Here is a 22,556-nt window from a genome sequence, read left to right as displayed (position 1 = left end):
CTCTTGTTAAAAAGAAATGAGGCCATCAGCTGTGGGGGTACCAGTTGTTGGTTTTTCTGGGTCGGGATTGAAAGCACTTGAGATAGTAGTTCATGTTCAGACTTAGGTGTTTATTATTTTTCTTATCAGTGAAACAGTCTCATTGTGGATTCCAGTCTATCCTGAAGTCTAGGAAACCTTCTCCATGAATGAGGGTCAAAGTCAGTGCTCCCATAGGGGTCAGGGCACCCTAGAGCAGACAGAGAAATATTCCTTTTGCCCTGGGTTTCTACAGACAACCTTTAAAAAGGGTGAGCCTCTTTATTAAGAACTGAGAACAATTGGAAACAGAGCTTTAAGATAAGCTTAAGACCCACACGACAGGTCAGAAAAAAATACCTGTGTGCAACACAGAGTGCTTTGGGCACTGAGTTCTGCTGAAGGACCCACGTGCTGGGCTCCTGGGGGGTTTTAAAGTCTCTCGAGCTGCTGCATTGGTGCGTTTTTCAATCCTTAAGCAGATTGGTCTCTTTTCTGGCCGCTGGTTGGCCTGTGCTGGGATACAATCCTGACCAATCATTCTGGAATGATTCCATCTTACTGCTCGGCTCGTTGTCCAGTCACAGTTCAAGTTGCTGTCATCACTTCATGAGGCAACATTCTAGAAAGTTCCCTCCGTTAAACCCCGCCCCCCTCAGTGGCCACACACTCGCATTAGAGTACATTTAGCTTAATACATTACCTCATAATTTCATTAATTATACATAACAATTCATTATATAAATTAACAATTCATATCAACTCCTCATATTGATTATATTTACAATTCATATCCGCACCTACAAAAGCTAATTTATTTATAACAACTCTTACATGTGCTGGGTTTTGGTTCACTGCTGGTTTCACATGTGGTGCTTTTTAGGGTGTTTGCCACGGCACATTTTGCCATCAGATGGCACAAATTTAAGGTTTAATGGAATTGGGGCCTGATCTCAGTATTTCTGGAACAGACTTCAATGCTGTTGTCACCTTTGAGGCGTGTTCTTTGTAATCCAAGTGTTTGGTGTGAGTTTGGCTGAAATGTGGGATTTCAGCCTCTTAGGAAGAGACTGGTGTTCTGATCACACCAATTTCTGGGGAATTAGGGTGGTGTGAAGTTGATCAGTGGAGAAGAAATATGAAGTGTATTTGGTTTGCCAAGGCCCCAATAGACTGCTCTGCTCTCACCGAGTATTGGGTGCTCTAAAAAACCTGTTCTTCACCAAAATTGCTTCCAATTTGTGTAACAGAGAGCAGAATTTGGCCCAGGCCTCTGCAAGGGTCATTTGTGGGGTCACGGGTCCCCATGGCAGATCCTGCTCTGAGTTTCAGTGGAGATCTGCTGGTAGAAAGCTGATGGACAGAAAAACCCCACAACTGAGCCTGTGCAAAGCATGCTTAGCCTGAGGAGTTGTTTGCCATTTCTTTCAGGCAACTGTATAATATATGAAATGAAGAAAATTCCTTTTGTGCACTCTAAGGCTTTCAACATTAAGTCCTCAAAACATCATGCAGTGTGAAAGTGCAGCCCAAAGGCACTATTTTTGCTTTGTGTCTTTGATTGTTTGCATTATTGTACGGGACCCAATTTTTCTCAATCGCTATAAATCAGAAATAATCCAAATGATGTCATCATGGCAATGTACTGGTGTCAGGCTGGAGTAAAACACAGAGAGTCAGACTCAGTCACACCAGAGGACTCCTATTCCCTACAGCCCCAGGTATCAAAGTGTACCTAAGATAATGCAGTAACAACTTGTAAAGAGACAAACTCTTCAGAGACATAAAAGAAAATCGTATTTTCTCTGTTGCTTTCACATCCTTATATTTTTGTATACATTTTCCATACTTTTTTGCTATGGGAACGAAAAGAAAGAAACATCTCCAGGTGGCCACAGGCTCCCAGCACAACCTGCAGACGTGCAGGTAAGCTCTGCAGCAGTGCCAGCACCTGCCTGGCAGCTGGCCCCGTGTCACAGGCTTGGTGGCCCACCAGGACACGGCTCCACCCCTGCAGCCCCTCCACACTGGGCTGTTTGCCCTGTCTAAGTGAGAAGAGCCCCCCACAGTCTGGGCACCCCTCCAGGGCTTTGCTCTGCTCCGTTTCCCTTCTTTTAGCACGTTCAGCCAGCCCAGGGCTCGGCTCTTCCTGCCGTCCCCATGTGGGAGCAGCCGGCTCCCTTCATCTCACATCATCTCGGGAGCTGGCACGCCTGCCGAGTGTCACACACGTCATGTGGCACCCGGGCCTGCCTTTGATGCCACATTCCGTGGTGTGACAGCTCCCGCAGGGCCGCTGGAGCAGCCTGATGAGCTGGGGATGAAGAGGGAAGGGGACATCCCACAGCCCCCCAGGCTGCCCTCCGCAGAGCCCCAGAGCAGGTTCGCCCCTGCCAAGGACAGAGCCTTCCAGTCCCCCTCAGTGCCACTTGTGGGGGTGTCACAAGGACCTTCTGCCCGTCCCGTGGTGGGGGGTCAGCAGTCGGGAGTGACTTGGGGAAAGAAAACAAGGCATCAGTGTCTCCTCATCGCCCACCCTGCTGAAGGGCACCCCCACGCGTGTGTCAGCACTCCCACCTTCATCCCACACACAGAGGGGACAGCAGGGACCCCCCCCCATCCACCATGAGGCCACTGGAGGACACAAGGCCTGGGAGTGACTTGGGTGAAATGGAAGAAGCTTCCATCTGTTGTCTTTAGGAATCTTCCAGAGCATGGCAAGGAGAAGCAAGTGCAAGGTGTGTCACCTCCCACTCCTCCTCCTGCCCCGTTGCATCCCACCTCTCAAAAGCTCAGGTGTGCACAGCTCAGCCAGGCAGGACCTTCCCTTTGTTCCCTGCTCTTTCCACCCCTGGGCTGGTGCTCTGTGCTGGTTCAGTGGCCATCAGACAGACAGACAGACACCCGTCTGTCAGGGGCACAGCTCAACCAGTGAGGACCAGCTCCTGCCCAAGCCTGAACTTTCAAACTGCCGTCTTTATTTGACTTAACTTTGATTTAATAAAAACAGTCTAGCTAGAATATTTTTAAATAGGAAAATAGTCTTTTTAACTCTAGTATTATTCAAAAATGGCAGAGGGGATTTCATTTAAATTTGTAAAAATAAATCACCTTTGAGCAAGCAGAAAGCCCATTTGGCAGGGCCTACAAAATCCCAGGACTACGTGCATAAGTCCTGGAAAATGGGGATTGTTACCTCTATGACAAGCAGGAATTCTGACCTCTGCCTGCCCAGTGCACCCCCAGGCCAGGATAATTTCTTCAGCTGGTGGCAGCTTTGATGCCATCCCAGCTCACCCCAACTGACCCCACTCCATCCCATCTCACCCCACCCCATGCCATTGTGCACGCCTGTTCTTTGCCTGGGGAAGCTGAGTCCTGGGAACAGCAGTGGAACATTTCTCTTGCCTTGCATCAGGACTGTCTTTACCTTGTCTTTGCCATCATTCCCTGATGATGATTTCCCTGCCCAGTGGGAAGGCAGTGAGGGTGCAGGCTCTGTGTGTGACTCTGGCCCCGTGTCCCTCTCTGTGCCAGTCTGGCCAGGTGGATTTCAGATACAGTTTTGTGACAACATTTGCAGTCACAAGGAAAGGGGCCAGAGGACAGGCAGGGGCTCTATAATGCAGCTCCTCCAGAAGTGTCTCAGTGGGTGTGCTCAAGGTGAAGAGTGAGGTGTCCTTTGGTACAGCCCAGAAACAGCAAATTCCCTTATTCCCTGTCCTGGGACTCTGAGACTGAGATGGATTATTAGTTTAGTTTAGGATTATTAGTTCCATGGAACTATGGAAGTGTGAGACATCCTGACCTGATGAGTTTTCTCTACCCCAGACACTGCTCAGTATGAGCTCAGCCCTCTCTGGAGGGCTCAATTTCTCTATAGTGATGATCAGAGTTTAAATGCCCAGCTCTGACCCTTTAAAGCAGGGATTGATTTCACCCTTTTGCCTCCTCCCATGTGGCTCCAAGCCTGGGTGCCAGCTCTGGCTGCAGGTGAAGGCTCTGGGTCCCAGGCATGGGCTGCCTACTGCAGGTAGGAGACACGAAGAGCTCCCCTGTGCCCACACCACTCCAGTAGTGGCTTTGCAAACTGCTCATAATGTTTCCACACAGGTTTGCCATTGCTGATTTTGGAGAATAATGTAATTAAACTCTTCAGTTTATTTGTGTAGTGAAACAGACCTTCTGACCACCAGCCCCTTTAGCCCACTGCAACAAAGGGGAGGATTTTCCAGTGCCCATCTGGTTTGTGTTTAATGTAATGTGCAGAAAGGTTGCACATTTTCAGGGCCTGTGTTCATAAGTAGTAGATTGTACAACAGTTTATTACACAAATGGAGCTTTATATTGCTGGGCTTTGTTGAGCTGCCAGTTGGGATAAAAAAAGAAGTAACGTGCTTCGTAGACCCTATCAAGGAAAATTAGAAAGCATTAAATTCTGCTCAGACTATCCATCACTGGTGAGCTGGTAATCAAATCCAGAGAGGCTGGTGGGAGGTCAAGACTTTCTTGTTCTTGGTGTTTCTGAATCAATAACTGCCATGAAAGACATGTAAGTGAAACCAAAAGAAGAGAGAGAGAGATGTGTGACCTAGAAGTCAACACAAGATCACAGAGCAGAGGCCAGAAGAGACCAGATACCTCCAGGTTTTGAGGGGAAAACCCCACAGTCTCAACTCAGTTCTTGTGGTGAGCATGTGTTTTAGTTTAATTCTATATTGGAATGGTTATTAAATTACTATCTAGTCCCAGGCAAAATCTAGCCCTTGTTCCACATAGCCAGGTAAGAGGTGTATCTACAGGAAGATTTTTCAAATTGGCTTTGGATCCAAATCAAATAAATATTGCAAACCCTGTATTGAACCCAGGTGATATCTAATCCACAGTGAAACATCAGCCTGCAGCCTCGGACTGCACAGCCCAGCTTTAATGCCACTTAAATCAGAATGTAAGAACTGAAGGAATTCCAGGAATCCAATGATATAAACTGTATTTTTAGAGCCGTGAATGACTTGTGAGAGTGAAACAGTGCAGTGACTAAAGATAGCCCAAGCAAGGTTTTCCATGATTTATCACAGGAACGCTCACAGTAAGTTAAAGTCACCGAATGTTGTGATAGCAGCACCTACATGCTGGCATGTTTTCAAGACAAGTCATTCATAACATATTTGTCACAGAGGAAAATTTCCATAACAGAGCTCTGAGTTGTGTCTCACTCGCACAAGCACCACACACATCACTTTCCTATTAAGACACCGAGAGGTCTATTTGTTTCCAAGGATCTATTTTTTTTTTCTTTTAGCCAGCTGGAGGGAAGAACCCCACTTGCCTGCATGCCTCAAAGCTCTCCCAAGCTTTCAGCCTGGCTGAGCAATCAAAGCAGTGGTGGCAGAGGACAAAGACTCTCCCTTGGGCTCAGTTGTGGCCCCACTCCATTCCCTGTTGGCCATCTGGAGTTTAGTTATCATTTAATAGGAATTCATTGTCTGACCCATCATTCTTCCTCGGGGGTCTGTGCTCCTTTGTGCACCAAGGGGTTGGGTAGGACCTTTCTTTGCTGAGCAAAATGTCTACAGGGGTTATTTTAAGGATGAAATCATGGCAAACATTTCCTGACACCTCATGATCGGCGTTGCTCTTGGCTCCTGGCCCTTGCTAGCTGCAGTTTGCAGGATAAAGGAACTGCCTTGTCAAGGGGGGCTACACTGCAGAACTGTTTTCTCCCAGTTTCTGACACACCGGGATGCATTCAGACAGAAATGGCAGAGAACCTGCAGAGATCTCCTCTCATGGACAGATTGGGTTTTGCCTCCTGCAGCCACCTCCTGAGTAGCCTGAAATCTCATTTTCATGGAATCACAGAATGCTTGGGGTTGGAAGAGACCTTAAAGCTCATCCAGTTCCACCCCCTGCCATGGCAGGGACACCTCCCACTGTCCCAGGCTGCTCCATGCCCTGTCCAGCCCAACCTTGGACACTTCCAGGGATGGAGCAGCCACAGCTGCTCTGGGCACCCTGTGCCAGGGCCTGCCCACCCTCACAGGGAGGAATTTTCTCATGTGTCAAGCCCCAGGTTCAGCCTCCAGCACAGAATCCCAGTGGCTGTGCCCTGCCCACGCTCCCCAGGCAGGCTCACATTCTCTGCTGGATGGGGACATCACCTGCAGGGTGAGGAGGGAGGCTGGGACACTGAGTCAGGTCCTCTCTCCCCACGCCTTGACTAGTTCTGCTCATCCCCCTGGTGTCCCTGCCCAGCTGCTAGGTCTCTACTCAAAACCAAGGCTGTGCCCAGCTCTGCAATCACCTCCCATGGAGGGACACGTGTGAGTCACTCCCATTTATTTTTCAGGTATGTTTTGAGATGCTTCTAAAACTAATTTCCACCCCACTATGAGTCTAAGCTGCTATCTAGTGTCCTCTTTCAGAAATGAAATAGAGACAGGGATAATTGTTTGCCATGATCCTTCTTGCTCCATCTCCATGTGCTTTCAGTCAGGTCCTACAACACTTCCAGCAGTGACCCCGTCCTGCAGCCTGGGCAGGGCAGAGTGAGCAGCACAGAGGTATTTTGTCTGCTGTGAGTTTGTTCCTGGGCTGGGGCTGAGCCCCACTGCTCCAGAGCATTGCTCAGCACCCAGCAGGACTGAACCCCCAGGCTGGCTCTGCTCACCTCACTGCCCACCCAGCCCTAGCACTCCTTACCCAGGCTCTGCCTGCTGTCCTTCCCCTGTAACCAAGCCTGTGGTTAAATAGAGTGTGCCAGTGATTACAGCATTTCCTCTCCCTGCTGCACTGGGGAAGGAGCACTCCTAGCTCTGTGCACAGTTTGAGTTTTTATTTCATCTTGTTTATATTTGTGGTTATTTCTGTGTTGCTTCAATGATTTGCGCATCCTTGAGGCCCTTGCTCAGAGCACCTGCAGCCAGGTTGTGCTCAGCATCTCCCTCTCTTTTGCAGCTGATTTTGAGAGGTAGCTGGTGAAGGGTAAAGTTCAGCCCAGGACACAGTCCTTAATTCATGATTGAGCCTGATGAACGGCATGTGAGTGATATCTGGACACGTGAAACTTGGGGCTGAAACTGTGATCTGTGGTATGAAACCTGATAGCCCTGAAATGATAAAAAGAAAACATCCTCTTGCAAGAATAACCCCATGTTATCTCCATGAGCATTTAACCTGCAGGGTTTGGGAGCCTGTTAGGCTCACTGGCACAAAAAAATCAGAAGGATTCTGGAGATAAGTTCTTTCTGGAGGCATATATATAATAGGATCCTATATGTAATGGGATTATATATGGGATCCCATTATAATCTCATATAATCCCATGTGTAATGGGATTACCCACCACATCACAGTGAGGAAGGCTGCATGCATCCAAGCAGAGATTCCAACAGGGAAAGACACCTATTGCAGGAATCCCCTAGGTAAGATAGCCTCATTGAAAAATGGACCAAGAAATGAAGCTTAAATAGTTCTTCAGGGTAATTTGTCTCTTAAACCAGTTTATCTGGGGCCTTTTTGCAATCTCCAGCACTTCAAGTCTTTCAGGAGGGATGCACTTGTTTCTTCCAAAGATTCTTTCTTATATAAAAGAAAATTACAATTTTGTGCAGAAATGTCTAGGAAATGGCCCGTGGTTCATGCCCAGCTGCCTCAGTGCCCTCAGGTGGTGAGCAGCAAGCCCAGAGGGGTCACAGAAAGCTGTCTCAGAAGACACAAAGTGCTGGAGGTTTCATTGCAGTCCAAAGGCAAGGCAGCCTTGCTGCACACCAGCAGGTTACACCCAGTGCCTGACACTGATAGCCTTGAAACCCCTGCTCTGGTAGTGTGAGGAAGAGGGGAAGAGGTGATGATTTGACACAGCATTTAGCTGGGTATCTCCAAGCTGTAAAGACTGGGAACACTGAAGAGATGATCATAAATGGAGCCTTCTGTTCTTGAACAGAACGAATCTATGAACAGACTGGAACACAAGATGTTTCCAGTTAGTGCACCATCTGTGTTAGATCTGCCCATTCACAAAGAGGAAACATATTTTCACTCTGAATGACTTTTTAAATGAGGAGACAAGGAGGAAAGCGAGGACGTAAGATGTGTGTGCGTGTCTGCAAACGTTTGTGAGCGGGCACAGCCCCGAGCTGCCCCTGCTCTGCACCCCAGCAGAGCAACCACGTGGCACCACACGAGTCCTCAAGACATTCTCCAAGCTCTTCTTTTATCAAACTTTGTGGAAGTTGTCATCAGTGCCTGGGGAGCGCCTCTGCTGTGGGGAGGCACAGTGGACTGGGACCAGGGGCTCCCCTGTGGGCCAGGCTCAGGTTCTGGGGGTGAGGCTTCCTCAGGCAGCTGGGAGGGCACTGCCACAGGGTTCCAGGCTCCTGGAGGAGCCACGTCCACCCTCCATGGTGAGCCAGGAGCTGGGGAGCTGGGGCTGGCCTCCGCCTGGATGGAGCAGTGGCTCATGTGCCCTTCCACCGCGGTGTTGGACTCACTGGCAAAGCCAGAGAAGTTTCAGCAGTCAGGGTGGGATCCTGACTGCTCTGGGGCTGGGAGGAGACAGTGCAGGACCCCATCATCCATTCCACTGCTTGCTCCACACTTGTGTGCTGACAGTGCAGCCGGAGCCACTGAGCTCATGGGGAGAGAGGGAGAACCAGAGGTGAGCCTGCAGCCAGGGCTAACCAGCATCCAGGCAGAGCTCTGTCATGGCTAACCAGGGCTAACCAGCAGCTAACCAGCAGCCAGGAGGCCTTTTGGTCATGTGGGGCTGCTTCCTCCCTTCCTGTGACATTCCTGTCCCAGCAGCTCCATCTGCCCTCCCTCGTGTGCCCAGCTGCTCCGCCGGTGGGACAAACAAAACCTCCCCAAGGAAAGAGGCTGCAGCCCTTTGCTCTGTTCCCATGTTTGTTGTAGGTGCTGCTTTCTCAGGGCTGGTTCTGGGCAGTAATTGGGGTGGCACTTCCAGGAATCCATTTCCTGCTGCATAACCTTCTGCTAACATCTGGCACAACGTGTCTGCACAGATGTTTGCTGCTGGGGCTGCTTCCCAGGGGTTTGCTGGGGTGCTGTGTGGAGAAGAGCTCCATGGATGAGAGAAGCTGCATCACACTGGGGTTGTGCAAAGCAGCTCATATATTTTAAAATGAGAAGAGAAGAAATTCACAGCTGTGCCTTTATTATATGTGCATTTAGGGCCAAGTTGGGCCTGTTTCTGGTGTGGAACTCTGCAGGGAGAGGGCTGCTCCTTCAGAGGCTGCTGAGCAGCAGCAAAATCTCTCCAGAGCTACTGCTGCATCCCTGGGTCTGCACACCCCTTATTTCCCCTGCATTTCATCTCCTAGAAGAGACAGGAAACCTCTGCTGCCCCATCCTCATTCCCCCATTAATTCCTACTGCCCAGGACAGGCAATGCTGGAGGCTGAGAGTGGGCACCCAGGAGATCCACGTGGTTACAGCTTCCCTGGGCTTTTCCAGACCCCGGGGCTGAGCCTGTACTTTCCTTCCTATTCTGCTGAGGCTTGTGCCCCACAAACCCTTCTGACCCAGCTGGGAGCTCCAGGGAGGGGCTCAGCTCAGTGTGCCCCTCACCCACCATGCCAGCTGCAGAGCTCCTGGGCTTTCCAGGTGGGCACACACTTGGGAAGATGCTCATGAGGACAACTGAGACCAAAACTGCTCCCCTGAATAAGTGTCCTGAGCTCCAGCAGACCGGGCAGGACACAGGAGCTGGCTGAGCCTTGCACAGGGTGCTGAAAATAGCCAAACATTTCATCTTGTGCCTAAGCACCATCACGGTCATGGCTGCAACTCCACGGGGACCAGGCAGCCCCAGCACCTCTGAGCACAAAGCTAGGCTCTCCCATCTTTTCTTCATCCACTGTCTGCACATTTCTGGTGCTGCAGGGCTGGCTGGGGAGATTCCAAGCACTTGTTAAACCTTCTGGGGGTCAGCAGCACCTACAGAGCTGCAGGGCTGGCACACAGTGCTGTCAGCAGTGAGCATTAAACACTGATCAGCTCAGGGCACTGAGTTTTGCTTTGTTCCTTTTATGGGTGCTTCTCCCAAAGCCACAGCCCCCGGGGTGCTGCTCTGGGCAGCAGGCAGGACAATAGACATTGTCCTTGGTGGTACATGGCTGAACTGGTCAGGACGTGACAGAAACGTGACACAAACCCTGAGCAGCCCTGCTGAGACCAAAGCACAGCTCCCAGCTGCCCAGGGGATGGAAAGAGGAGAAGAAAAAGAAGGATTGGGACATAAAGACACTGTTAATGGCGAGGTGGCACCAGGAGGGCTGTGCACACCGAGCAGGGAAGCTCTGTGCTTGTGAGAGGACCAGGAGCTCCTGGAGGAGCAGAGAGCAGGGCTGGAACAGGCTCTGGGCTGCTCCCAGCCAGAGGAGCTGGGCTGGACTGGGCTGGGCTGGGCTGCCAGAGCTCCTGTCCCCTCCAGCTACGAGCAGCCATGGTTTGCTGCACAGTGACAGGCATGGAGACCAAGGTGGGGGTGCATTTGTCACAGTGCTGGTGTCCAAATCGCTCACAGGAGAGACTAACGTGAAGCCAGCGGGGGAAGCACTGCACGTCCTGTACTCAGGGCTGCAATTGCAAAGCACCAGAGCCGTGCTGAGGAGGAGGATGGACGATAGCAACGATGTGAGGAGCAGGAGAGGAATTGCAACATCAACACAAACAGGACAGGTCCCTTCCTGATGGATGCACGTGGTCCGTAAACATCATTGTCACAGCGCAGATCTCGCCAGGGATTCCTGAAGATGCTTTCAAGCATGCTGCAGCCTCCTCCTTGGGGTTCTTGGGGTTTCAGAATTATGACCATCTGTTTGCAATTGAGGCCATTTGGAAGCAGAAGAGAGAGCTGCCAAGAGACTCTTTTTGAACAAGGAGAGTCTTGTCTTGCCAAGAAGTTCCCTCCAGCAGGTATCAGAATCTCAGAGCCACAGAAAGGTTTGGGATGGAAGAGCCTTGAACTCATCTCATTCCAGCCCCTTGCCACGGGCAGGGACACCTTCCACTGTCCCACATTGCTGCAATCCCCATCCAGCCTGACCCTGAACAGTCCAAGGGATCCAGGGGCAGCCACAGCTGCTCTGGGCACCTGTGCCATGGCCTGCCACCCTCACAGGGAACAATTCCTGCTCAATATTCCATCCATCCCTGCCCTCTGGCAGTGGGAAACCATTCCCCCTTATCCTGGCACCTCATGCCCTTGTCCAAAGTTCCTTTCCAGCTCTCCTGGAGCTCCTTTAGGCCATGGAAGGGACTCTCCCTGGATCCTTCTCCTCTCCAGGTGAGCACCCCCAGCTCTCCCAGCCTGGCTCCAGAGCAGAGGGGCTCCAGCTCTCAGAGCATCCCCATGGCCTCCTCTGGACTTGTATTGCTCAGGAAGGAGCTCTGCATCATCCCAAGCTGAGGCAATAAATCTCAATTACAATGTCTGTGATGGGAGTGATAGCAGGCTGTGAATTTTTCACATTCAAGCCCAGCAAACATCTCCTGTCTGCTGTCCTGGCACAGCCACCTCTCAAAATCAGAACTTCCAAGAGTGAGCATTAAGCTGGCTGACAGACTTTGCAACTGCAGCCCAGCTAACTGAAGCCTTGGCAGCTTAATTTAATTCTTACATTGCACGAGGCTCTGTGGGCACTGTCCAAGGGAGGCAGGCAGGTCAGCTCAGTTTCCTGCAGCCCCTGCTGTGTGCTGGGCAGGGATAAGGGATGGGCATCACCTCGAGAGTGCTCTGCCACCCTGGAATACAAGGCAAGGAGGGAAACACAGACTCTTTCCAGCAGGGAAGGAAATCAGAAGGGAGCAGTGATGCTAAGATGGGGAATTTTGCCGTCCCTGGGATGCTCCCATTGGAGCCACAGAGGGAACGACACAGAATCTGCCCGTGGTGTGGTTGGTCCAAGCTTGGGCTGCATCCCACACATTGTGCAGCCCCTGCACTCAGAGGGGATGACCAGCAGTGGTGCTGTACACCCAGAAATCCCCCGAGGGAGGCTGACTTCCCCAGCACTGCACCGGGGCTTGAAGCTGCCTCTAAATGTCAACCTGCCCTAAAAGCCCCAGGAATTCCCTGACGTGTGTGGTGTGAACCTGTTCACTCAGTCGAGATTTGCTCCACTGAAAACGAGCCTGAAAGTTGATAAGAGCCCCTGGTTAGGCCTGAAATAGCCCTTTGCAATGTGGGGCTGGCTGGAGGAGGTATCAGATGAAGAGCAACAGTCACAGCACAGCAGAAAGGAGGCTGAGATCATGCCTGCACTTGGGCGCAGCCACAGGTGCACTGGCTGCTCGGAGGTGTTGCTGTGCTCGTGGTGTGTGTCACCCACAGCTCCCACCCAGCCCTGCTGCTCCCTCTGCCCCACGTGGAACACCAGGGGGAAATATGGAAAGAGTAGTGTCACAGTCATATTTTCTGGAAAAATCCCTTCGCTCAGGATTTTTCTCCTGGGAAGCTGAGAAGCCTCAGAGAAAAAGGAAAACAATAATTATCTCATTTGCTTCTCCTGTGTTGTGCTACTTTGGAATGTGTTTGGAGACTGTTTACCCACAGGTGATGGATTAATTGGTTTCATGTGAATTGTTTTCACTCTTTGGCCAATCAGGGCCAAGCTGTGTCAGACTTTGGAAAAAGTCACGAGTTTTTATTAATATCTTTTTAGCCTTCTGTGAGTATCCTTTCTGTATTCTTTAGTATAGTATAGTATAGTATTCTTTAATATAATATAGTATCATAAAATAAATTAACCTTCTGAGAACATGGAGTCAGATCCATCATTCCTTCCTTCATCTGGGAACCCCAAACACAATTGAGTAGAGAGACACTGGAGGGACAACTGCCTTGGAAAAGGTGCAGTGGGGCTGTCTGGAAAGTAAGGAGCAGGATTCCCACCTCAAGCAGCTCCAGAGAAAGGCCAGAGGGTTTTGTTCAGTTACCTGGGTGAAGTGCAGTGCTCCTGGCAGGAGCATGATTTGTTCCAGTGCCCTCAGAGAGGGAGGAGGGGCTGTATTTTATTTTCAACCTTGCTACCGTGCGTGGGAAACGCTGCTGGCACTGGGGTTTGTTCTGTTGGGGTTTTGCTCTGTGCTGCAGATAAGGCTCCTCTTTCCTTGGTCACTTTGTAGGAATGGAAAACATGCCTGGGCCTTCAAGCACACTTTGAAGTCAATCAAAACTGTCTTAAAGTATATTTCTCTGCTATAGAACATAAAAATATTATCCTTCTGGCATGCCTCCATGAGAATATTAAAAATAGCTTACTGAGTTACTCTGTGAAAATCACTAATATAACAAGACTTTTGTGTCTTATTTCATTAATGAAGGAACTCTAATGCTGGGCTTGAATGTGATACTGCTGTAAATCAATAAAGAACATTTTTGGAAAAACACAATCCTATTATTCCGAGATATTTTTGTAGGGCGAAGTTAGAAAGAAACATTTCTTGCCATGACTTTTGTCCAACTCAATAAGCTATTTGCATCTGAAAACTTTAGTGCTAGCTAAATAAAAGCATGTTCTGTGCATGGGATGGCATTTGCCTTCCTGGTTTGTTTTAGTGCTGCTTGTCCAGAATCTGTTTGGCAGAGAAAGGCTTGGAGCTAAATCCTGTACTGACCCCTCAGAGCAGAAATCTGTGGCTTGTTTAGGGAAGTGAGAGCAGGACAGAGCTCCTGGCTTTTCCTGAACAGCATCCAGGAAAATCCGCAGCAAGTCTGAGCTGTGGCCTGACTGGGAATCTCGGGATTCTGTCCCATTTCCAGCTGCAATTGTTGGTTAAAAACCCCCTGGGGCTGTGGCCATCCCCGCTGGAAGAACCCAGGGATGCTCCTGGCTGGGGCAGGGCTGAGGTTCCTGCAGTTCCTCCCCTGATCTCCAGCACCAGGAGCCAAAAAAAAGGTGGAAAAGCAGGGTAATCATACAGTAGCAATTCTCCCACCCAGCTGCTGGTCTTTCCTTCAACAGGAGAAGGGCTTTGGATTTAATGGCCTCAGCGGGTGTTTCCTACACGGATTTGTCTAATTGCCTTTTGAACTCGTGCTGAAGGGGTGATTTGCTGCTTCCTCAGTGGCCTCCCCAGGGGTGTAAATCACAGCAGTGCTTCAAGAACCAGAGGAGCAGGCAGCGCTCCTCCACAGCACCACTGCTGCCTGTGGCAAGCAGGGACCCCTCTCATTTTCTGCTGTTCACAGAGGCTCCAGCGGTGGGCAGTGATTTGGGGCTGGAAACGGCGTTTTCAGTGAGTTCCTGAGGAGCCTCTGGGTTGCCCCTGCCGGGGTTTCACAATCTGAGCATCCGCACAGGGTGAGGAATGGCTGATGCAGCAGGAGCACTTTGAGCTGAGGGAAAAGGCTCCTCTCAGCCAAGGAACAGAGTTCAGCTGCTGAAACTGGGCACGGCTCTGGGAGCAGATGGCACAAACCACCACCACGGTGTGTCATGAGCCTGGAGCTAAGCATTGCACACCCCCCCAAATCCACACAGCCACGTGGCATGCTGAGGGAAACCTCAGCATCTGGGGGAAACCTCATTCCATCTGGGGGAAACCTCTGCTGCCCAAAGCCAAGATCACCTTTCCCTCCCTCATTCCTGACAGGAGTTTGTCCACCCTGTTCTGAAAAACCTTCTTTGGTTGGAGAAGATTCCAACTCTTGCCCAAGCCATTTTCACTCCAGCTCCTCCCTGAAGTGCACATCCATAACTCCTTCTCAGTATGGATAGAGAGAATAAAACATGTTTCTTTCCATGGTAATCTTCCTTATATTTCAAACCTGATCAGGGCTCCCCTCAAGACAATTTTTCATTAGATTTTCCCTCAGTCTTTATGCCTGCCTTTGAGTTTCTGATTTTCTAGACTGCTGGAGCCACTTTCTGCGCTCTGGGCTCTCTTCTGGTTCCTCTCACCTTCCTCAGCGTGGCTGAGAGCAGTCAGCAGAGCAGGGCAGGCAGGTGAAGGATGTGGTTTGCAGCCCCTGCTCCCCCTTCTCTCACTCTCACCATCACCATGGTCCTGAGCTGGCTCCTGGTGCTGCTCTGTGTCACGGAGCAGCTGCAGAACATTCTGCTCTGTACACTGTGTATGTGCAATCCCTGATTCTCACTGGGTTTGTTTCTGTAACTGTCCTCACATCATCACTTCTTTTTCAAGCTATTATCTCGCTCTGACGCTGCCCTGCTGCATGCATGTGCCCTCTTCCAACTCCACCTCCTAGTAAATAAAGTCATTTTCTTCTCCACTCTAGAGGAAGCAGAGAAGACAAAGGGACACAGTGACCCACTGGGAGCTTCTCTCCGAGTGTGCTTTTCTAAGTGTTTCACACCACCTTGGGCAATACACACCACGCTTTCCCAAAAATCTTTAGACAATGTCATGTCAGGAGGTGTCAACAGCCTCGTTAAACACAAGATAGATGACATGTACAGCTCATTCCCTATCCACAAGTGTCACAGAAGGATTAGATTTGACACATGCATAATGGCTGGGGTTTATTTCTTTTCCCTGATTTGTTTCATTATTTGTCTGTTGGCTCCATTTGTTTTCCCAGTACTTTTCTGGAAATGGAAGTTAAAGTAGATGCTCCATAATTTCCCTTTTTCAAAACCAGATAATCTGCTTACCATTTTTGAAAGCCATGAGGAGTTTTACATCTCTGTGCCTGCCTTGTGCCTCTAAAAATCTGTTTAAGCTGCCAGTACCTCCTAGAATTCTACACCAGATGCACATCTGACACTTATTGCAAAGAAGGCAGAATTCTGTTCATTTGTACCCTGCCTGATTGCTCCAAGGCTTGCTCCTTTCTTGGCCTGGTGGGCACATGCCAGCTGCTCAGGGACACGTTCTGCACAGAGGGGTGCCACCCTGGTGGGACACAGAGCTCTGGGGGATGCTGTGCCCACCACCAAACCACAGCCCCAGGTAGCACATCCACATCTTTGACATCCCTCCAGGCATGGCAACCCTGGGCAAGCCTGTTCCAATGTTTTACAACCCTGTCAGTGAAGAAATATTCCCTAATACCCAATTTCAACCTCCCCTGAGGTCACCTGGGACAGTTCCTCTCACGCTGTCCCTGTTCCCTGGGAGCAGAGCCTCTCTCCCTCCTGGCTGCAGCCTCCTGCCAGGGAGCTGTGGGGAGTGAGATCTCCCCTGAGGAAGGAAGGAAATGGATTTCACACACCCACACTCCACCAGGCCCCACTGCCCCCTCCCAGGAAAAAGCAAGTGAGGGGCTCCAGGTTTTGTATCAATGGGAGGAGGAGCAAGTGCCTAAATCACCTCTAAGAACGTGAGCATCACTAATGGCTCTGGAAATATGAGAATCAGGAATGACAGCTCTTTCTGATCTGACCCAGGAGCACAGTCCTGCTTTCTTTTCCTTCCCAGCTTTTCTTTTCTCTCTCTCTCTCTCATGCTGAGTTATATCTTGGGAAGCATCAACAGCAATGTTTCAGGCCCTGCCTTGGCTTCACTACAATTTTGGGGAAGATCAAGGCAGTGGAAAATAGAGGCTAGCACTGCTTCTTGCTGGCTGCCAGGACCCCTGGCAGTGCCAGGGCCAGCCTGGGCTCCTTTCAGTGTGTGAGCAGAAACACCTCCAGCACGGAGAGCCCTTCCACCTCCTCTGGCTCCCTCCACCCAGCCTGGGGCAGCTGCCCCTGTCTGCTGGACAGAAAACAGGGAAAAGCAGCAAAACAGAGAGACAGCACGCCAGGATCAGATGGAAAGCTCACACCTGCACAGCCTGCCCTCCCAGCACCTGGGGCAATCCCACCCCAGTGGCATCCCCAAGCCAGAGCTGATACAATAATTATGATGCAAAAATACAATTCCCCAAGCTGTGGATGGAGGTCAGTTTGTTCACCATATATAGCATAACCCACCACAGCTGACTGAGAGCATATTAATTACTTTGGGTTCGTTTCTGTAAAAATAGAAGAAATCTGCAGTTTCATCTTTAATTGTCTCAGAAAAATAAAATAAAATAAAATAATGAGCTTGCTTCTTTGTGCCTCTCCAGCCCTTCACAGTTCATGGTTTGCAATGTGTGCAGAACAAATTAATGTCACCTTGCTCAGAGCAAGCCTTGTTGTCAGGTCTGGATTTCTTTTTTGTTTGTTTTGTTTTAGAGAGCTTCCCTCTCCCATGGGTTCAGGAATGCTGTCTTGGCAATAATCTCTCCTGCATCTCCTTATCACAGATGCTGTTTAGACACTTCCCCCATTTTGGTCCCCAAACTACCTGTGAAGAGCTCAGTTCTGCAAGATTTTCCCTTTGCCTTTGTCCACAAAAAAGCCACCCAAGCTGCAGGTCAGGTAAAACTTTGTTGAGCTTCACTTTTGCTGGATGTCAGAGTGACCTGGGAGGTCTGGCCTGCTCTGCTTTCCCTAAGAGAGCCCCTTTTCTGCACCTTGCACCTTCTCCAAACACTTTGACTTTCCCTTGCTCTGAGCTGCTGTGACTCTGCTGGTTTATTTCCTGAATAAAATTCTCTGCTCTGCAAGAAAAGCAGCAGCTTAAAATGATCACCAGAGAAATGCAGCAGCATTTTTAATGACTTCTAAAGGAGCTTCTTCCCTCCAGGTCCTTCAGCATTAGAGGGAGGGGATCAGGGGTCGTTCATCCTCAGCTGTTGGCATTTCACTGGCTGGAAGAACAGGGCTGAAAGTCTGAATTTTTTTCATGTTTCCTCTTCCTCATTTTTGACTGACAAGTGGCACATAGTAGCAAAAGTTCACACCACTCTTCAGGGAGGAGGGACTTCTGTACTCAGAGCAGGCAGGAGAGAGAGATTTCTTGGGAAAAGTAGAATATTCCCATGGCAGCTCTTAGGGAACAGAGGGGAAGCCTCAATCAGCCTTGCCAGAGACACACCAAAGTGTCCTGTCCCACAGCAGGGCTGAAGTCAGTGAATACTGTATTAATTTCATGTACTTTCATGAAATTAATATTTAATGAAATTTATTCTTTCATTAAATTAATTAATTACTTACATTTATGACCCAAAATTGCTTGGACTTGGCACCATGAGTTCCCTCTCTGCCCACAGTCACACCTGGGGGGGTTTCAGCCTTCAGAGGGGCAGGGAAGGGGAAGAGGAACAGCTGATTTCTTCATGCTTTGAGTTCTGTTTCACCTGGCTGGGCAGCAGGGGAGTGGCTGCTCTTTGCCACCTCCTGTCCTTGGGGAGAGAAGGAGAGCCCACAGGGATGGGAGAGGAGAGGTGGGACACAGATGCTGGAACAGACATGGGGAATTCCTGACAGCAGACAAAAGAGCAGCCACAGGGTGACAGAAATAAAGGTTTTATCCTCTGGTCCCAGAGGAGACCATGCAGAGCTTGGTGGCCCTGAGAGAGGCACAGAAGGGCTGAGGGTCAGGGGAGGCTGTGTCTGCAAAGATGCTGTGGGCAGTGAACAGTGCATCAGGGGGGTTTCAGTCTTATTGTTTTCTTCCTCTGGAGATCTGAGGTTTTCTGCATCAAAGACATCTCAGCTGAAGTTCATGAAACCCCCTCCTAGGAGAAGGTAAGGTTTGGGTCTTGTGCTCTCTGAAAATCCCAGAGCAAACCAGACAGCAGCGGTCTGAAGGAAGATGATCACATTTCTCCACGCACCAAGACCCCAGAATTACACACAATAAAAAGACTTCCCAGAGGTGGTCTCTGCTGGGGCAAAATCCCAGTGTAGGTTCTGCTGCTCGTGGCAGTGCAGCACTGAGGTCAGCTGGGGTCCTGCAGCACAGGGGGAAGGGCTGGGAGAAACCATAAGAAAAAGAAGATATTTAGAAACTTCTATCTATGCTTTAAAAGAGCCAGGGTTTATTATTTCCAAAGTCATCACTTCAGCACATTTCCCAGGAAGATTTCTGAGCTGCTTTTGCAGAACAGCTGCCTGCTGGCACCTCGGTGTTGAACTGCAATCTCTGGGACAGCACTTGCTCCAGGGCTGTGATCTGCTGCATGGAATTGCTGCCAAAAGCCAAAAGAGCAGCTTTTCCTACAGCTCTGCCTTTTCTTCAGCCTAACCATGTCCTGCCTCTTGGGACACTGCATCCAAGCCCTTGTGACACACCTGTGCTCCAGAGGGGATCCCCCTGCAGCCTCTGCTCCCTCCTTATCCTTTGAGATGTAGGAAACTGCATTTGCACAGAGCTGAGACGTGCAGTGAAACCAGAGCTTCCCTGAGCTGTAACAAATCCTGCTCTGGCAGCAGCCCCAGGGGAGGAAGAAGAGGAGGAAGGAGATCACCCCACTGTTCCCAGTGCTTTCACAGAGCCAGCAGGGTCCCCAGGTCATGTAGAACCCCATGCACAGAACCAAGCCCCCAGCAGGAACGATTTACCTCCAAAAAGGAGTTTATTTCTATTTGTGTTTCTGCAAAGTGGCTTTTCCACTGGAAAATCTCCTTTCCAGCAGCTCTTGCATGTCCAGGCTTCGAGGGCCTGCTGCAGACTGTCTCCAGCAGTCTCTGTGAAGCAGAGCTTGCTGCTCCTGCCTATAAATAACATTTCAGATGCCCAGGCCACACAGTCACACTGCAGGAAAGGTCAGCAGGAGTCGTCATCGCCCAGAGAGATCACTCTGCACAACTGCCCCGTGCCTGAGGCTGGCCTGGACTGCAGCCAAGGCTCTGGACCTTATCAGGGCTGGATCTCGCTGGGAATTTTCGGATGAAACGTTTTATTGGAAAATGCTGATTCATAGACATCAAAATGTTGGATGGAAATGCACCAGTTTTTTTCTGAATTTACAAGGAAACCCAGACATTATTTGGATGCACTAGTGACTGGTTGGCTGCCAGGGTATCCCACGGCTTCCAGAGTGTGTCTGCCTGCAGGACAGCTGTGTCCTCTGGGCTGCTCCAGACACAGGAGCCTGAGCTCTGCCAAGGCCCTGCTCTGACTGAGCTCTTGGCAGCCCTTAACCCCCAGCATGAGATGGGCTGGGGGGTTTCTCTCTCGCCAGCCTGGTGTGGAGATGCTGCTGGATCTGCTGCGTCCTGGAAAGTTAAGGGTACAGCACTCACAGTGTGCTTTTATTGGGTGTTGTATCTGCAGGGTGCTTTGGTGAAAGAAGGAGTGATAAATCTGACTCTATGTCGTCAGAAGGCTAATTTATTATTTTATGATGCTATACTATATTAAATACTATACTAAACTATACTAAGGAATACAGAAAGGATACTCACAGAAAGCTAAAAAGATAATAAGGAAAACTCGTGACTCTCTCCAGAGTCTGACACAGCTTGGCCCTGATTGGCCAAAGAGTGAAAATAATTCACATGAAACCAATGAAACAACCACCTGTGGGTAAACAATCTCCAACCACATTCCACATGAGCAAAACACAGGAGAAGCAAATGAGATAATATTGTTTTCCCTTTTTTTCTGAGGCTTCTCAGCTTCCCAGCAGACAAATCCTGGGCAAGGGGGATTTTTCAGAAAATATGAGTGTGACAATTGGGTTTACATCTGTTACCAAGAGGGAGGAGATCAGGGGAGGGAGCAGAGGCTGCAGGGGGATCCCCTCTGGAGCACAGGTGTGTCACAAGGGCTTGGATGCAGTGTCCCAAGAGGCAGGACATGGTTAGGCTGAAGAAAAGGCAGAGCTGTAGGAAAAGCTGCTCTTTTGGCTTTTGGCAGCAATTCCATGCAGCAGATCACAGCCCTGGAGCAAGTGCTGTCCCAGAGATTGCAGTTCAACACCGAGGTGCCAGCAGGCAGCTGTTCTGCAAAAGCAGCTCAGAAATCTTCCTGGGAAATGTGCTGAAGTGATGACTTTGGAAATAATAAACCCTGGCTCTTTTAAAGCATAGATAGAAGTTTCTAAATATCTTCTTTTTCTTATGGTTTCTCCCTGCCCGCTGAAAAGCAGCTCTGAGCAATTCACAAGTATGCAGGGCATCATCTTGTGGGAACTTTGGGATCCCTGAGTTATTATATTCTTCTGCAGAGATGCATTTCTGGTTTCATCAGAATATAGAACTGCTTTAAGGCTGTGTGTAATTGCTTCTCAGAAAATAATAGGAATATAGGAATATATCATAGGATTATATGTCCTTCAAAGAAAATTCTGCTTGTTAACACACAGAGAAAAACAACAAAATTTATTCTGTGTTGTAATGTCAGGGGCAGTGCAGAGACAGGTTTGTATCTGTGGTGTGATGCAGTGCCATAACAATGTGTATAATAATGGATTTACTCCGCAGAGACTTTTGTGTGAGTGTGTGCACTGAGTCCCTTTGGTGAAGAGAAATGTTTATTCCGACAGCACATATTGTGTTAGCACGATGGACTGATTTGGGTTTTCATTCAGCAGTGGAAACTTGTGGCAAATTATTAGCATAAGCAGCACAAACAGACTTTCATTCCTTAGGTTGTCCTTCTGCTCATGTAAATCAGCAGTAAGGCTTGTAAACCAACCCTGTCACAATTCTTTCAATTTTGCAGAGTTTTTGGTCTCGTGCCTGGAAGCCACTTTGAAATACAGTCATTGCAACAGTGCCTTCTGACAGAGGTCTTAGAGAAACTCAAGAATAAAATGGTAGAAGTAGTTTGAAAATTATATCTTATTCAAGCAGTGAGTAAAATCTTCCAAGGGAGCAAGTGAGCACTGAACAGAGATGGCTGGTGCAGTGACTCTTTGGCTTTTTTATTACCCCTAATATTTCTGCTGCTGTTTCTTGCTCTCCTCCTTCTTCCCGGAATTTGTTCTTTGTGAAGGAACAATAACTCGGATAACTCATATTCAAGTTCACAGGCTCCCTAATTCCAGAAGCATCACCCTCTGCAGGGCTCTCTCTCCACCCCACTGCAGGCAGAGATGGGCCCTGGCTATCTGATTCCAGCACAACAAAACAAATATGCTGGCCCAATGATCTCCTGACCATATATAGGCTGAAATAGCCTTTTGGAAGATATGGTTGATATCTGTGATCATCACAGGGCAATTAGGAACCATTATGAAACAAGCATCTCACCAGTAATTTATTGGGCAGCCTCAAACTATTTCCTTGGGTGGGGAGGGTGTCATCTTCAAGAACACCTCCTGCTCAGGAGAGGCCATGAATTAATTTTTATGGAAGATCTGATGGGGAGGGTGCAGAGCTCAGAGCATGAACCTGAGCACAGAGTTACATCTTGGAAATGCAATGTCCCAAAGGAGAGCAGACAGGAGAGATTCAGTGTTGATATGGTTCTCAGGGCAGCTGCTTTCTGAGAGTTCCTTGACAGAGTAACCTCTGCTCTCCAATTGCCTCCCAAGAACTGCTTTTTTCTCCTGGAAAACAGGAGACAAAACAGCACTGCTGACTGCAGCAGCAGGAGCAGGCAGGACCTGGCTGGGCTGCCAGAGCTGCTGCCCCGTGGTGGGTGAGCAGAGCTCAGCTCCAGGCTCATTCTGCTTTATTCAGAGAAGCTGCCTTGTCTTTAGGGCCAAAGCATGGCCAGAGGGGTTACTGGGCAGTGCCCACTGCAGACCATCCTTTGCACCCACCACAGAACCAGCATCACACACG

General features: G+C 49.4%; 1 protein-coding gene across 5 annotated transcripts in view; it reads left to right on the top strand.

The window, feature by feature from the left end:
* MYOCD (myocardin) overlaps positions 1-22,556 on the top strand; it is a 92,826-nt gene that overhangs the window by 145 nt on the left and 70,125 nt on the right. The gene's annotated exons all lie outside the window — the stretch shown is intronic.

This window comes from Pyrgilauda ruficollis, unplaced genomic scaffold (assembly GCF_017590135.1).
Source record: "Pyrgilauda ruficollis isolate IOZ18807 unplaced genomic scaffold, ASM1759013v1 scaffold194, whole genome shotgun sequence".
NCBI classification, from domain to species: Eukaryota; Metazoa; Chordata; class Aves; order Passeriformes; family Passeridae; genus Pyrgilauda; species Pyrgilauda ruficollis.
This window is presented reverse-complemented; position numbering and strand designations above follow the sequence as displayed.